This window comes from Pleurodeles waltl, chromosome 11 (assembly GCF_031143425.1).
Source record: "Pleurodeles waltl isolate 20211129_DDA chromosome 11, aPleWal1.hap1.20221129, whole genome shotgun sequence".
In the NCBI taxonomy this organism is placed as follows: domain Eukaryota; kingdom Metazoa; phylum Chordata; class Amphibia; order Caudata; family Salamandridae; genus Pleurodeles; species Pleurodeles waltl.
In genome coordinates, this window is record NC_090450.1 from 663,201,060 (window position 1) to 663,215,298 (window position 14,239).

The window sequence follows — 14,239 nt, forward strand, 5'->3', positions numbered from 1 at the left end:
TCTACTGAGTCATGCATTCCTGAGCAGAACCAATGCATCTACAAGGTTGAGCTGCCGCTGCTGTATCGGTTGAACCCATCGCAAAAGATTCACATTGCCATTACATTTTGGATTCAATGCATCGCCTTCAGAACTACAACTGTGCGATAGTGTTCCCAGCACAAGCTCCCCACATCTCCTGTCAATGGCAACCTTGGCAACGATGCCAAAATGCATCACCGCTTCACTGCTTATCAGGCCGATGCATCACCTTGGTTGTGCAACGCATCCTCAACACTGGTTTTCACATTGCAAGCCCCATCAACAGAATCCTCAATGCAACAGGACCGCACGCTGCAGTCTCATTGCATCGGAACTGAGCATCACCTTGGCTGCATGATGCATCTTCAACATGGATCTATGCAAATGCTCCACAAACAGGATTTAAAGTTTTTGTTCAGCAGGCCTCCCCGTAGCCGACCCATGCTCCAATGCAGTTGGCTTTAACTTGTGACTTTGTCCCAGTCCAGAGTGACCAGATATCCCCAATAGCACTTTGCTTTAATTAAGAACTTTGAAATTCAATATCTTCAGTTCTACTTTTTAAATTTTAGTTGTTTCGGTCTTGTTTTATTTATTAAATGAATCTCTATTTTCTAACCTGGTGTGGAATCTTTTTATGTGGTGTTTTCACTGTTTTACTGTTTGAAGTATTACACAAATACTTTCACATTGCCTCTAAGTTAAGCCTGACTGCTCTGTGCCAAACTACAAGAGGGTGAGCACAGGTTAATGTAGGGTTTACTTGTGCCTTATACTGCCTAGGATTGTGGTTGCTGCTTGACCAGGGCTTACACCCCAGTCAACTAGCCACCCAGCTTCTAACAGTGGCTATTACAGGGTGCCTGACTATTAGTGAAAGGAAATCTCTTTTTTTAAAAAATATTGATGGTCTTTACTGATTTTAGGTAAATGTTAAATAAGATAACCAATATGGCCGATCCCCGAGGTACTCCAAAAGACAGACAAAGAGCATGGGTTTTCAAAGATTCTGTTTGTCCCAAATGATTTTCCCTGGTAGTTAAGATGTAACCAATTCAGAACAGTACTCCTACTTCCCAGTCACACAAGTAGAGCATCAATCATTATCTCAAGAAGTCAATCTTTCTTGCAAGACACATTTGTGAGGATCTCATGATACAGTTTAATTGTAGCTTGCATAAAAGAGTTCCAGAGTTTCAAATTTAGTTAGAGGGATGTGTGAACGCTTGCACACAGCTAGAAAGTTGGAATCTCTAACTATAGTTGCAAGCGTTAATAGTAGGTTGTGTGTAGAGCTGGTAGCAATATGTTAGTTTCTTACAAGCGGGACCACTGGAATTATGCAATAGCTGAGGGCCAAATTATGTGGCAGGGTTCAGTAAATTATGCAGCAGGAAAAGGCAAATTATACTGCATAATGCTGAACATTTCGTAATAGTATTATTTCGTTTTGTCATTTTTAACACTGTTTGAGCGTTGGTTGTACCTCATTAGTGCCAGTTTAATCTCAAAATATAGCAATATGCAACACAAATGTAACTGGTCAGCTTTTGCAAAGGGCGTTTCACTGCGTAGCAAAAAGTGCAGCTTTATTTTTAGTAACTTTATGTGAAAATCGCCACATCCACACAATCGCATAATTCCAGTGGCCCTGCTTATAATAAATTAGAGTTTACAATGCCTACATAAAAGACCATCTGTAATGTCTTTATCACATTAGAGTTGTTACGCTTCTATTCAGCTCCCAAAGAGAAAATCATGCTGTTGCTCAACTGTAACAAGTTTTTAGATTTGAGTGGAGATGTCACAATGCCTGGCATCAAAGCCAGCAACCAATATAAAAGACATATCATGAAGCATAATTACAGCTTAAGTTTAAACAATATAAAAAAGAACTGGGTTTTCCTTCTGATCTTTTTTTTCTAAAAATAAAAGTTTCAGAAGATATGAAATATTATTACAAACATTTTATTTTCATATTACAGGTTATTACGAGGCCCTGATGAAATTTGAACTTGGCTTGTGTAATTTTAAATTGTGCTTCTTACGCAAAATTCCTAAAATGATGCCATTATGCCCCATCTCTTATTTACAATGCATTTGCAGAAATATTATACCACAGGAGTGTGGGAATCATGGGAACAACCAGAATGTGAGTGGCTGTTGTTCACAGCACTTATGCTTTTGGCACTATTTTATAGTGTGAAAAGCGTCCTCACCTTCAAAATGTAGTGCTAAAATTGCATTCCACATAATTTAATATAAATGTGAGTAATTTTCCAAAAAATATACTTAATTATGCAAAACCAATTAAGTGAATTCTGCACATCCCTAGACATTGCAGAAAAATGTGAATCTATGTGTTTTTATAGGTTCTGACCGACTGCATTTTTAAATCTGATTTACATTCAACTGATACTAATACCTTTTTGAAACAAACTGATAAACACTTTTTGGTGTGTTTAATTTTGTCTTGTAGATTCTGATTTTATTCTTCATCTCAGCAACCACTGTGAGCCTCACAGTTTAGGGGCCACCCTTTTGCAGCCGTCCCATGATCCAAGAGGGGAAATTCAAAGCATACCCTCTCTGAGGAAAACTTGAACTGTCACGTGGCTCGTTTTCCTCTCTGTCTCTCTATGTCAAGTTATGCTGGCTCTGACAAGGCATTGTTAGGAGATAGAAAACCCTGGCAGAGTAATTCTATCTCATCATTGACATTATCACTACAACATTTTGGAATAAAATTATTGATGAGAAAACTGTGCATATACAGTTACCTCAGGGAGCGAGTTATAGTTACTTTAAATAACTATAACTGCTGAGTTTCTATGATTTTGTATGAGTAAATTCAGAACGTAACTATAACATCCATGTAACATTTAGTTTTAACTATAAATTACATCCCCTCCATGTACAGTATTGTCATTACAGTTGTTACAGTGATATTATCAATTATGTCATAAAACATGGTATGAAGTATTTAATATGGGTGATAATTAGCAATGCATGGCAAGGGCATGTGTTACAGCTACTTTAGGCCGCAAATCAGTGGCCCTGATAAAAAAATATGTTTTGGCTGTAGGGGGGTTTCTCTGGTACTCCTCCCCTTCACCGGGCATAAAGGAGCAGGCTATCACTTCCAACTATATATTTTTTTCACTTTTTTTTTAGGGCAGCGTACTTAGTTCCTGATCCCTAAAATGGCTGCCAGCACATCCATCAGCCAATCAGATTTTACAGTTTGATTTCTCAAAGCTTCCAAATGTATTTGCACCAAATCACAAGAAACATGCTTATAGACCAGGATTTAGATTTCTGACAAATTTCGTACAATTCTGTTCAGCCGCTTTTGAAGTATCACTATTTAATATTCGCATTAAAAAATGCATTTTGAGACTCCCCCTCTTCCTTGGCCACTGCTTGACGGATCACTGATTAGTTCTAATTAGGTCAGCTTTTCCATAGACATAGTGAAAAGTTTCAGGGCGATCTGTGAAGTGGGGGCCAAGAAAAGGGGTGATCCTAAAACCAAATTTCCATATATTTTTTTTAAGAAGACCTATTGCAAAAACTGCTGAACTGATTACACCAAATTTGGCAGTAAGTTATATCGTGTTTCAGAAAGTGAACTTTTGTGATTTGGTGGAAATCTATGCAGTAGTTTTTGAGTAATTAAGGTTTGAAAATATTTGTATATATGAACAGTTGGGTTTGGAGACAGTTGTGAGAGTCCCTCAGGAGTGTGAATTACAAAATGGAGACATCTGATTATTTGAAGGGCCCATTTTTTGACAGCCTTCTCTCTCCCGTGAGAACAAGAGGTTCATTGAGTCCTCTCAAGTGAGCTCTATGATTAGCTGGTTGTTGGAGGTCTAGAAATTAAATGTCCATGGTTACTCGTTATTGTGAAAAATTGCTGGTGGGGTTAGAATGAATTAAAAATTCTATATAAGGGGGGGCAGGTTAAAGGCACCCCAGGATAAAGGCATCCTGTTTCCCTAGTAATTGAGAGGAGGTCTTTAAGACATAGGTACTGTGATAAAACGTAATTGTAGGATCCCATGGGACTCTCTTTGGATTGTGAATACTAGAAAGGGTTATGGGAGCTATCTAAATAATCTTTTATGCACATCTTTTACTGTAAGGAGAGTTCTCAGTGAAGAGGTCTGTCTCTCCCCACACAGTACTTTGCACCACTGTCATTCTGGGGAGAGGTCGCAGTGGAGAGCCCATTCTCTGAACACTCTTCTGTGCACACTCGTCAGCTTAGTCAGAGGTCTCAGCAGATAGGCCAGTGTCTCCCCCACACTACTGCACAGGCCTATCACCCCAGGAAAGGTGTCAGTGGTGAGTCTAGTCCCTCCACTCCCTCCTATGCATACCTATTACCCTGTACAGAGGTTGCAGCAGAAAGGACAGCGCCTCTGCACACCTTTCAATGGAATCCTGGTATGTCTCAACATAGAGGCCAGTACGTCCTCATGCTCTCACTCTGAGGAAAATTCTCTGTGGAGAGCCAACTCTCTTTTTACACGCTTCCTCACACACTCATCAGCCTGGGGAGAAGTCTCAGCAGACAGACCAGTGTCTCCCACACCCTACTACATATGAATGTCACGCCAGAGAAGGTGTCAGTGGAGAGCCTTTTCCCTCCACTCCCTACTATTTACATCCATCAAGCTGGATAGCAATCTCAGTAGAGAGGACAACTTCTCCTCACACCCTACAATTTAAACCTGTCATTGTGGTGAAAGGTCTCAGCAGAGAGCCTATTCCCTCCGCACACCATACGATGCACTCCTGTCACCCAGGGTGAAGGTCTCAGCAAAGAGGACAGTGTCTCCTCACATCCTACTATACACATCTGTCACAATGGGGAGAGGTCTCAGCAGAGAGGCCAGTGTGAGCTCCCACTCTATTTAGTATGCCTGCCACCCTGGCAAGAGTTGTCAGTGGTGAGGTCAGTTTCTCTCCACACCCTACTGTGTATGCCTGTCACTCTAAGGAGAGCTCCCTCCACAACCTACTATGTATGTTTTTTCCTCAAGGGAGAGGTCTCAGCAGAGGTCTCAGCAGAGATGGCTATTCTCTCCCCACACCCTGTGATGCATGCCTGTCACCCTGGGAAGAGGTTTCAGCAGAGAGGCCATTCTCTTTCCACACACTACTGCATACAGCTCTCACCTTTGGGAGACGTCTCAGTGGAGAGACCAATCCTTCCTCATACCCTACCACACAGCCATCTTTCTGAGAAGATGTCTCAGTGGATAACCCACTCTCTCTGTATACTCTTGCACATTCATCAGCTCGGTGAGAGGTCTCAGCAGAGAGGTCAGTGTCTCCACACACCCTACTAGGCACACTTGTCACCCTGGGGAGAGGTGTCAGCATAGAGTCTACCCCCCCTCCACACACTTCATACCTGTCACCATGGAAAGAGGTGTTGGCAGAAAGGACAGTGTCTCTTCACACCCTATTATGCACACCTGTCACTTTGGGGAGAGGTCTCAGCCGAAAGGCTACTCCTTCCCCAAACCCTGCTACTCTCAACTGACACCCTGGGAAGAAGTTTAAGCAGAGATGCCACTCCCTCCCAACATTCTAGTACACACGTATAGCTTTGGAGAGCTCTCAGAAAAGAGACCAGTCTATGCTCACACCATATTGCATATGCATATTGCATACGCCCCCACAATGCACTACTTATGACCTCACATAAGACATTATTCATGACATCTTTTATGACATCACTAATGACATCTCACATGACATCTTTCATGCATGGTAGAGTGGTTGAGTTAAAGTTAATGTAGTGTGGTTACTGAGTTGAAGTGGCATGCTGTGGAGTGTGATAGAGTGGACTGTTAAAGAGAGGACTAATGTGGAGCAGAGTGAGGTACAGTGTGGTGGTATGCATTGAAATAATACAGACTGGAGTGGCATAGAGTGGAGTGGGGTACAATGAAGTGAAATATAGTGAAACAGAGTGTACTGGAGTGGGATAGAGTGTAGTAGAGAGTAGAGAGGTATAGAGTGTCATACCGTAGAGTAGCATGGAGCAGCATAAAGTAAAATGGCATAGAGTGTAGTGAGGTACAGTGTAGTGGTGTATAATGGAATAACAAAGACTGGAGTGGTGCAGAGTGAAATGGTGTACAGTATAGTGGTGTTGAGTGAAGTGTTGTAGAGTGTAATGCTATAAGAATAGCAAGTTGTGGAGTGGAGCGGGGTAGAGCACAGTGGGATAGACTGCAGTGGTGTACAGTGTGATAGTGTACTGTGGAGTGTTGTAGAGTGGAGTGGAGTACATTGGACTAGTGTAGAGCGGAGTGGAGTACAATAGAGTGGAGTGACATACAGTGTAGCATACAGTGGAGTGGGTGCCTACCAATGAGTATGCCTCATACGGAGCTGTGTATTACATGTCTTTATTAATTTGCATGTAACCCCAACCTCAGCGTTCTAAACCTGCATTCACTTCACCACGCTCTAACACTTACATCACAGTTCTACAGAGTCCATCAGGAGCCAAAAGGGTTCTGTCATTAATAACTCACACAACACTACACCCTGTAAGGTCAGTTTGGTGCTCATTACACCTCCCTCCTGTCCTTTATTGTCCAAGCTCATGTGCTTACCCCATTCATCCTGCACTCCATGGCCCATTGTTCAATCCATGCCATCATTTTGAACTTGACAAGAGGGTGATTTTGAAGAGAATATTGGAGGAATTGATTATTCTCACTCACTTATAATGAAAAAGAGTAGATTTAGGTGGAAGATAGCTAAAATAAAGGCCTAAAATAAAGGACATTGAGCGATGGCTCAACATCCTGTGATTCTGGGAAAATCACCCCACCTCCCTTTGCCTAAAAAATTAATGTGTTCTCATGTAAAGCACTTCAACACTTTCGGGTCATGTCTTTTCTCTATAAACTGTAAAAAAATAAAAATTACAAATGAAGTTGAAGTCTTTCATTGGGCTATATTTGGGCTCTTTTTTCTATGGTGCCCATTTTAGGAGACATTTTTGGTTTGAAGCTCCCTGATTTTCTCATTTACTGCAGTATCCCCAATAGAAAATTCTTTCAGTTTTCCACTTCTATTCCATCAAGATGGTATTCAGATATGCCACCTTTTTGTCATAAACTCAGAATGTTAATACTCTGATTGCACATTAGAACATTGTGGTGAATCTGTAGTTGATCACCAGGGAGTTAACTGGCAGTCTGCTGTTGGTGTTGAAAGTGCATGTTTCAGTTTGCCTGTTGGAGTGGTTTCAATAATTAGATGAGGAACTTATTTGAGAACTCATTAAAAAGTTTCCTACCTTTGCGTTCTAAACCACAAGCCATCATTTCTATGTCAAAATGAACCCCCTCATTTTTTTCTTTTCCAACTAAAATATTTTAAGTTTTATCAGTTTGATTCAATCAAGATAGCTTCAGGTGTGCCACACTTTTGTCATAAGTAACAATGTTAGCAGTTTAGTTTTTCATTAAAACATCCTGGGAGGTTGCAAAAGAACACAGTGGACTCACCTGACAGGTTGGTCCTGTCTGAAGTATGTTTTAGCTTTTTGAGCTCTTTCCATAAACTCTATGAGAAGATCATAAGTGAAACAGTTTTCTCTCAAACATGAGTCATGGAATCCCAGCAGAGGGTCAGCACTTTTCACAGGGTAAAATCACTTTAGTACATACCACAGTTCCTAGAATCAGTATGGTACCACCAATAAATGATTTAAACTGTAACTAAAATGTGTTATCACCCTTTATATGTGCTCCTTTTTGTAACCATCAAACCCAGCCATTCATTACAACATGTTGACACCCCTCCCCCAGATGCCCTTTGGGCTATGGGTGTGCCAACCCTGCCCCTTTACATATTTCTTTATTTCATTTTCAAGACACAGGGACTATGTCCCTGAGTCTTGTAATGGCTGCCGAAGCATATTGCTCAGGTTTCAACCAACCAAACAGGATTGACAAGTCTCCTTTAAATAGGCCAATCAAAGCATACCTGAACACCAACTGTCCAAATAGATAATTATCATTCAATCTTAATTTCTCAAAAACTACTGAACTGATATACAGCATATCACAAAAAGCACAGTCTATGGACCAAGCTTCCTACCAAATTTGGTGTAATTCCATTCAGCATTTTTTGCTGTAGCCTATTTTAAGGAAGTGTAAGGAAAATGCATGGTGATTTTGTATTATGGGACCCCCTTTATTCTCAGCCCCTGCTTGACTGATCACCCTGAAACGTTCCAGGATGGAGATGAGGTGGATGAACTCTTGAAAAGTTTTGTGAAGATTTGTCAAACAAGGTCAATGGTATTAGTAAACCAAAAAATGCTCTTTACATGGAAAAGCATACCTAAGTATAACTATGTATGTGGTTGATCTCAACAAACAATATGTATTAAATTGAAAAAAAATAAACACAGATAAGTAGGTGGAATAAGCGATGTCTAAAGAGAAAGTAAATAATTCTCACTGGCATTTTCTATGTACCTCTCATCTTGTCTTTAATATATAAATATTAATATATATTCACTGAGTAAAACACAAGTAAATGTGATATTAGAATTAGATATGGTAACAATATCTTACTTAGCATTAAAAATAATTGTAAAAATTCTCGGAAAAAAAGGTTAACGGAACATATTTGAGTGAAAATGTCAGTTAATACACACAGGGTCACATTTACTTATTTTTGGTGCAGGGCAGCGGCGCAAACCTTTTTGCGGTGCCGCCCTACATAGAAACAAAAGGGCAGGAATGCACTTTATCTATAAGAAGAATCAGGAGAATGAGGTCCCCATGGCCTCACTAAGGCTCGGGGAGGGGGGGTGCATATCCCTACTCTTTAGTTGTAGTATAGCCCTGAGTGGATGGGGTCCTCACGGTCTCTAACAGGTTAAAAAAGGATGGTCGCATGCCCACCTCCCTTTTTAAATGTATTGGCCCTGGTTGGATTGTGGTACCCAGGGCCTGAAGTCGCCTCAGGCAATCCCAACTAATAAACCAGTTTTGTAAATTGATGCTCAATGGTATGAATGGTATTCAGTATCTCTGTATGTGCAGTACCACTGAGTGATTTGTGTAAAACCAAAAAACCCTCATAATAACATGACATCAGAATCAATTATTGTTTAATTCTGCTTTAATTTTTAAGTAGCAATGTCCTGTGATTTTCCAACAATTCCATTCCTCTCACATTCCTCTTGCACCTGTGAATTTGCAAAAATGGAGACAGAGCTTGTACGAAAGCACCTTTTTTGACATAGTTAGCCCTTACTTTTTAGGTTTCTGATGTGGCTTTGACTGCACTGGGTCCCAGCTACTCAAGTCAGTGTCAGATCTCTTTATCTAAAACAGCACAGTTGTTTTGCACAATTTTGAAAACTCTTTATTTACCACTGTTAGTCCCTAGAAAATGGTACCCCTGGTACCTAGGACCTAAGGAAGGTCTTTGAAGGCTGCAGCACCAATTGTACCACCCTCAGGGACCCCTCTTCAAACCCACCGAGTGCTGCCATTGCAGACTGCGTGTGTTGGTGCAGGCTACATTGAAAACACGACCTGTCACACACCCCTGTGTGCCAGGGTCCCTATCACTGCATGTGCCAGGTGTAAGTCACCCCCAAGACAGGTTGCATCCAGATGCATGTGAGGGCATATGTGCATGAGCCGATATGCCCTTGTTATGTCTCTGTTGATTCTGAGACATAATAAGTGCACAGGGAAGCCATTTTAAATGCATGTGCTGGACACTGGTCATTACAAGTTCCCCACAGACATGATGGCTTCTCTGAATCCTAAGATGTTTGGTGCTGACTGACTGATCCTGACAAGTTCAACCACCACAGGCATGTTTCTGGCCCCCCAAAGTGAGAGCCAGCACTCTCTAGAGCCTGAGACAAAAGCATGCTCTGAGCAGAGCTATGACTTCCTCTCCCAGGCAGGATGGACATTCCAGGGCAGGGAGCTTCAAAGGCCCTGCCACCTTTGTAAGGTGACCCATGTCTCTTCAGATGGTGGAGATGACCAACCCCCTATCCTGACCCCACTTTTGGTGGCAGAACAGGCAGGTAATGTAGTTAAATTAGGAGGAGTTCCCACTTCATGCCAGACCCACCTCTAAGGTGGACGAGCTGAAGTAGGCAATACTTTTTAAATTGCTCCATCTTGTTTGAAAGGAATTAGGCCACTAGGGTTAGGGCTATTGCCACTTCCCAGCAGAAGCGGTCATAAGAAGGGTGTAGTCAGCCTCAAGGTGGTCACCCCACTAGCTTCCACCAGCCCCTCTATGTAACACCCCTAAATTGAATTTTACATGGTACCCCTAAACCCCAGAACTCAGATTTCGACAACCTAAGAAGACCTGGACAAAGAAGAGTTGCACCTTCAGGAGTAGAAAAGAAGAAGCAGCTGACCGTGACCCAGCCCCTCCGGCCTGCCAGCTGACCTCAAAGGATGCTGCACAAGAAGCCAACTTGTCCAGCCTTCAATAAAAGCACAAATTTACCATTGGCACCTGACTTGCCCTGCAACAAGAAACTCGAAAGAAAAGACTCTGTGGCTGCTGGACCCCGGAAACCCCAAACCAGAAGTGACCGTTGCATCCGTCGTCCATGACCCGAGGTGAAGCCAACTGATGGTGCCAACACAGGTCCCCGGTTGCCCAGAAACCGAGTCCAGTGTGATCTCACCCATCTTGGACTCTTCTGTGACGCCTGCACTCTTTGCACACAGGCCCCTCTCCCACAGGCTTGTGGAGAAAAAAATGTGACCATTGACCCCAGCTGAGGTGGGTCACCTGTGCCAATGACATTCCCTCACTCCTGAGAGCTTGAGTCTACCCTGGGTCCATCCCTGCCAGACTCCCCCATGACACCTTCAGCATCAACACACAGGACCCTCTGACTGCGAGTACTCCCACACGTGAAAACTGATGCCTAAATACACCCCTGCATCCATCACCCCTGGGCACAGGAGAAGAGGACCAGAGTGTACCTACGTCCCTACCTGTTTGTTGTCCTCAACTGGTTTCCCAGCCAGAGCATGCTACCTGTTTGTCACAGGTTCAAACTCCCTTAGGAAACCTAGCACCTTACTGCACCTCTGCACCCAGCTGCCCAAGTGCCGCCCGGTGTGACCTGTTGCTGTAGTTCTGATCAGTGCCCAGTACTTACCTTTGCTCCCTGAGATTGGCTTTGTAAGTCATTGTTAAGCCTGTGTTTGCTGAATATTGCTTTTCCTCCATAGGGTAACATTGAGAGTACTCTGGAAATCGCATTGTGTCTCTTTCTGAAACTGCCAAGCATTTATGCTTAAAAGTCCACTTGTCCGATTACAAAGTTCTTGAGTTTGAAACATATATAAAAATAGTTGTTATTTTTCTAAATTGGTCTTGGATTTATTCATTGTATGTGTGAATCATCTATAGACCACCAGGACCCCACCCCCCATTCTGTGACACCATCGCCGATACCATCATCTCCCATGCCCTCTCCTCCACAGACTACATACTCCTTGGTGACCTCAACTTTCACCTGGAAATCACCCACGTCTGCAACACCACAGCCCTGCCGGACAACCTCACAAACCTCGGCCTCAAGCAACTGGTCACCTCACCCACCCACTCAGCAGGACACACTCTAGACGCCATCTTCACCTCCAGCAACCACATTACCTTCAGTCACACCACCGAACCCCACTGGACTGACCACCACTGCGTCCACTTCTCCTTCATGAAACCCACCACCAACAACTCACCACACCCTACTGCAAGTGGAACAAGATCTCCAAGGAACACCTGATCTCCAACCTCTCACAAACTCCACCGGCCATCACCAACGACCCCAACACTGCCGCCCACAACCTCACACGATGGCTAGAAACCTTCACAGACTCCCTCGTCCCATTGAAAACAAACAACAACACCCGCACCACCAAGACCGCCCCCTGGTTCACCACTGAACTTTAATCTTCCAAACGAGAATGCCGAAAAACTGAGAAAGCCTGTCACAGACATACACGACAGCCTCACAACACCCTCATCATCAGCACTCTCCACCGCCACCACCGACACAACCAGCACCACAACTTCCTACCGCACCAACCGACTAAACACCTAGACCCCCACCAACGACGAAGAAATTGGCAAAACCATGAACTCCATCCACTCAGGCTCCCCAACAGACCCAGGCCCTCACCACATTTTCTGCACCGTCATCAACAGCTCCTTCGACACCGCACCCTTCCTAGACATTTGGAAGCACGCTGAAGTCAACGCTCTTCTCAAAAAACCCAAAGCAGACCTGGAAGACCTCACAAACTACCGACCCATTTCTCTTCTCCCCTTCCCTGCAAAGGTCGCCGAGAAGACAGTCAACGCACAACTATCTCACTTCCTTGAAGAAAACAACATACTCTATACCTCCCAAGCTGGATTCCGCAAGAACCACAGTACTGAGACCACCCTCATTGCCTGCACAGACGACATCAGGACCAGAGTGGACAAGGGCGAGACCGTCGTCCTCATCCTCCTAGACCTCTCTGCAGCTTTTGACACCGTATGCCACCAAACGATTCGTGCACGCCTGTTCGACGCCGGAATTTGCCAGAAGGCCCTGAACTGGCTCACCTCCTTTCTCTCCGAAAGAACCCAAAGAGTTTGCCTCCCTCCTTTCTGGTGTATAGCCACCCAGATCATCTGTGGGGTCCCCCAAAGATCCTCCCTCAGCCCCACCCTCTTCAACATCTACATGGCTCCTCTCACCAACAGCCTCCGCCCCCATGGCATCACCATCATTTCTTACACTGACGACACCCAGTTCATCATCTCCCTCACCAAGAACCCAGCCACCGCCAAGATTAACCTTCACGCCGGACTCCTCGACACCGCCAAATTGATGACAATAAGCCACTTCAAATTGAACTCAAACAAAACAGAGATCATCATCTTCGGCCCCAACAAGACAGTATGGAACGACTCCTGGTGGCCCACCTCCCTCGGACCACCCCCAACACCCACTGCCCACGCACGCAACCTTGGCATCATACTGGACTCATCCCTCTCCATGACCCAGCAAATCAACGCCATATCATCCTCCTGTTTCAACACCTTTCTCATGCTATGCAAGACTTTCAAATGGATACCCCTAGAAACAAGACGAACAGTCACCCACGCCCTCATCAGCAATAGACTGGACTACAGCAACGCCCTCTACCCTGGGACCACAGCCAAACTTCAAAGAAAACTCCAGCGAATCCAAAACTCAGCTGCACGACTCATCCTCAACCTCCCTTGCCACGAACACATATCCACCCACCTCAGATCCCTACACAGGTTGCCCATCAACAAAAGGATCATTTTAAAAGTACTCATCCACGCTCACAAGGCCCTCCACGACACCGGACCTGCCTACCTCAACGAACGAGTAAACTTCCACATACCTACTCGCCAGCTCCGCTCTGCCGACCTCGACTCTCCACAGTCCCCCACATCCAACGCACCACCACTGGCGGCAGATCCTTCTCCCACCTCACCACCAAGACCTGGAACTCCCTCCCCACCAACCTACGCAAGACCCAAGACCTACTAACATTCAGAAAGCACCTAAAACATGGCTTTTTGAGCAGTAACCGGCCACTACCCCCCCCCCCCCAGTGCCTTGAGACCCTACCGGGTGAGTAGTGCGTTTAAGAAATCTCATGATTGATTGATTGAGTACAAATGCTTAGCACTACCCACTGATAAGCCTTACTGCTCGCCCACACTCCCACAAATAGATCATTAGTCCTATCTACTTTTGCCTCTGCAATACCAATTGGGCATCCACAGGACTCTCTGCACAGTGTACTCCATTTTAGTGAACTATTTAGAGAGACAGCTTCTTAAATAGCTCAGCTGCATTGATAGCCTCAACGTAGCAAAACCAAACAAGGTAGAGGCTGCAAGAAGAGAGAGCTAAACTTTGGGAAGGGGGCCACAAAAGTGAACTTTGAAATAATGCCCTGAGCCTTTCAGGAGGTCTGCAGAATGCAAAGTCAACAAGAAAGAAGGAGGGTGATGCCACTGAGGGTAAAGAGATAGATGTGAAGGAAGAAGGAGGAGCAGGCTTGGCCACAGTCCCAGTCCCAGTCCCAGAGCTGCAGCAAGGGGAAGAGAAACACCTGCCCACAGGTGCCAGGTTTCCTGC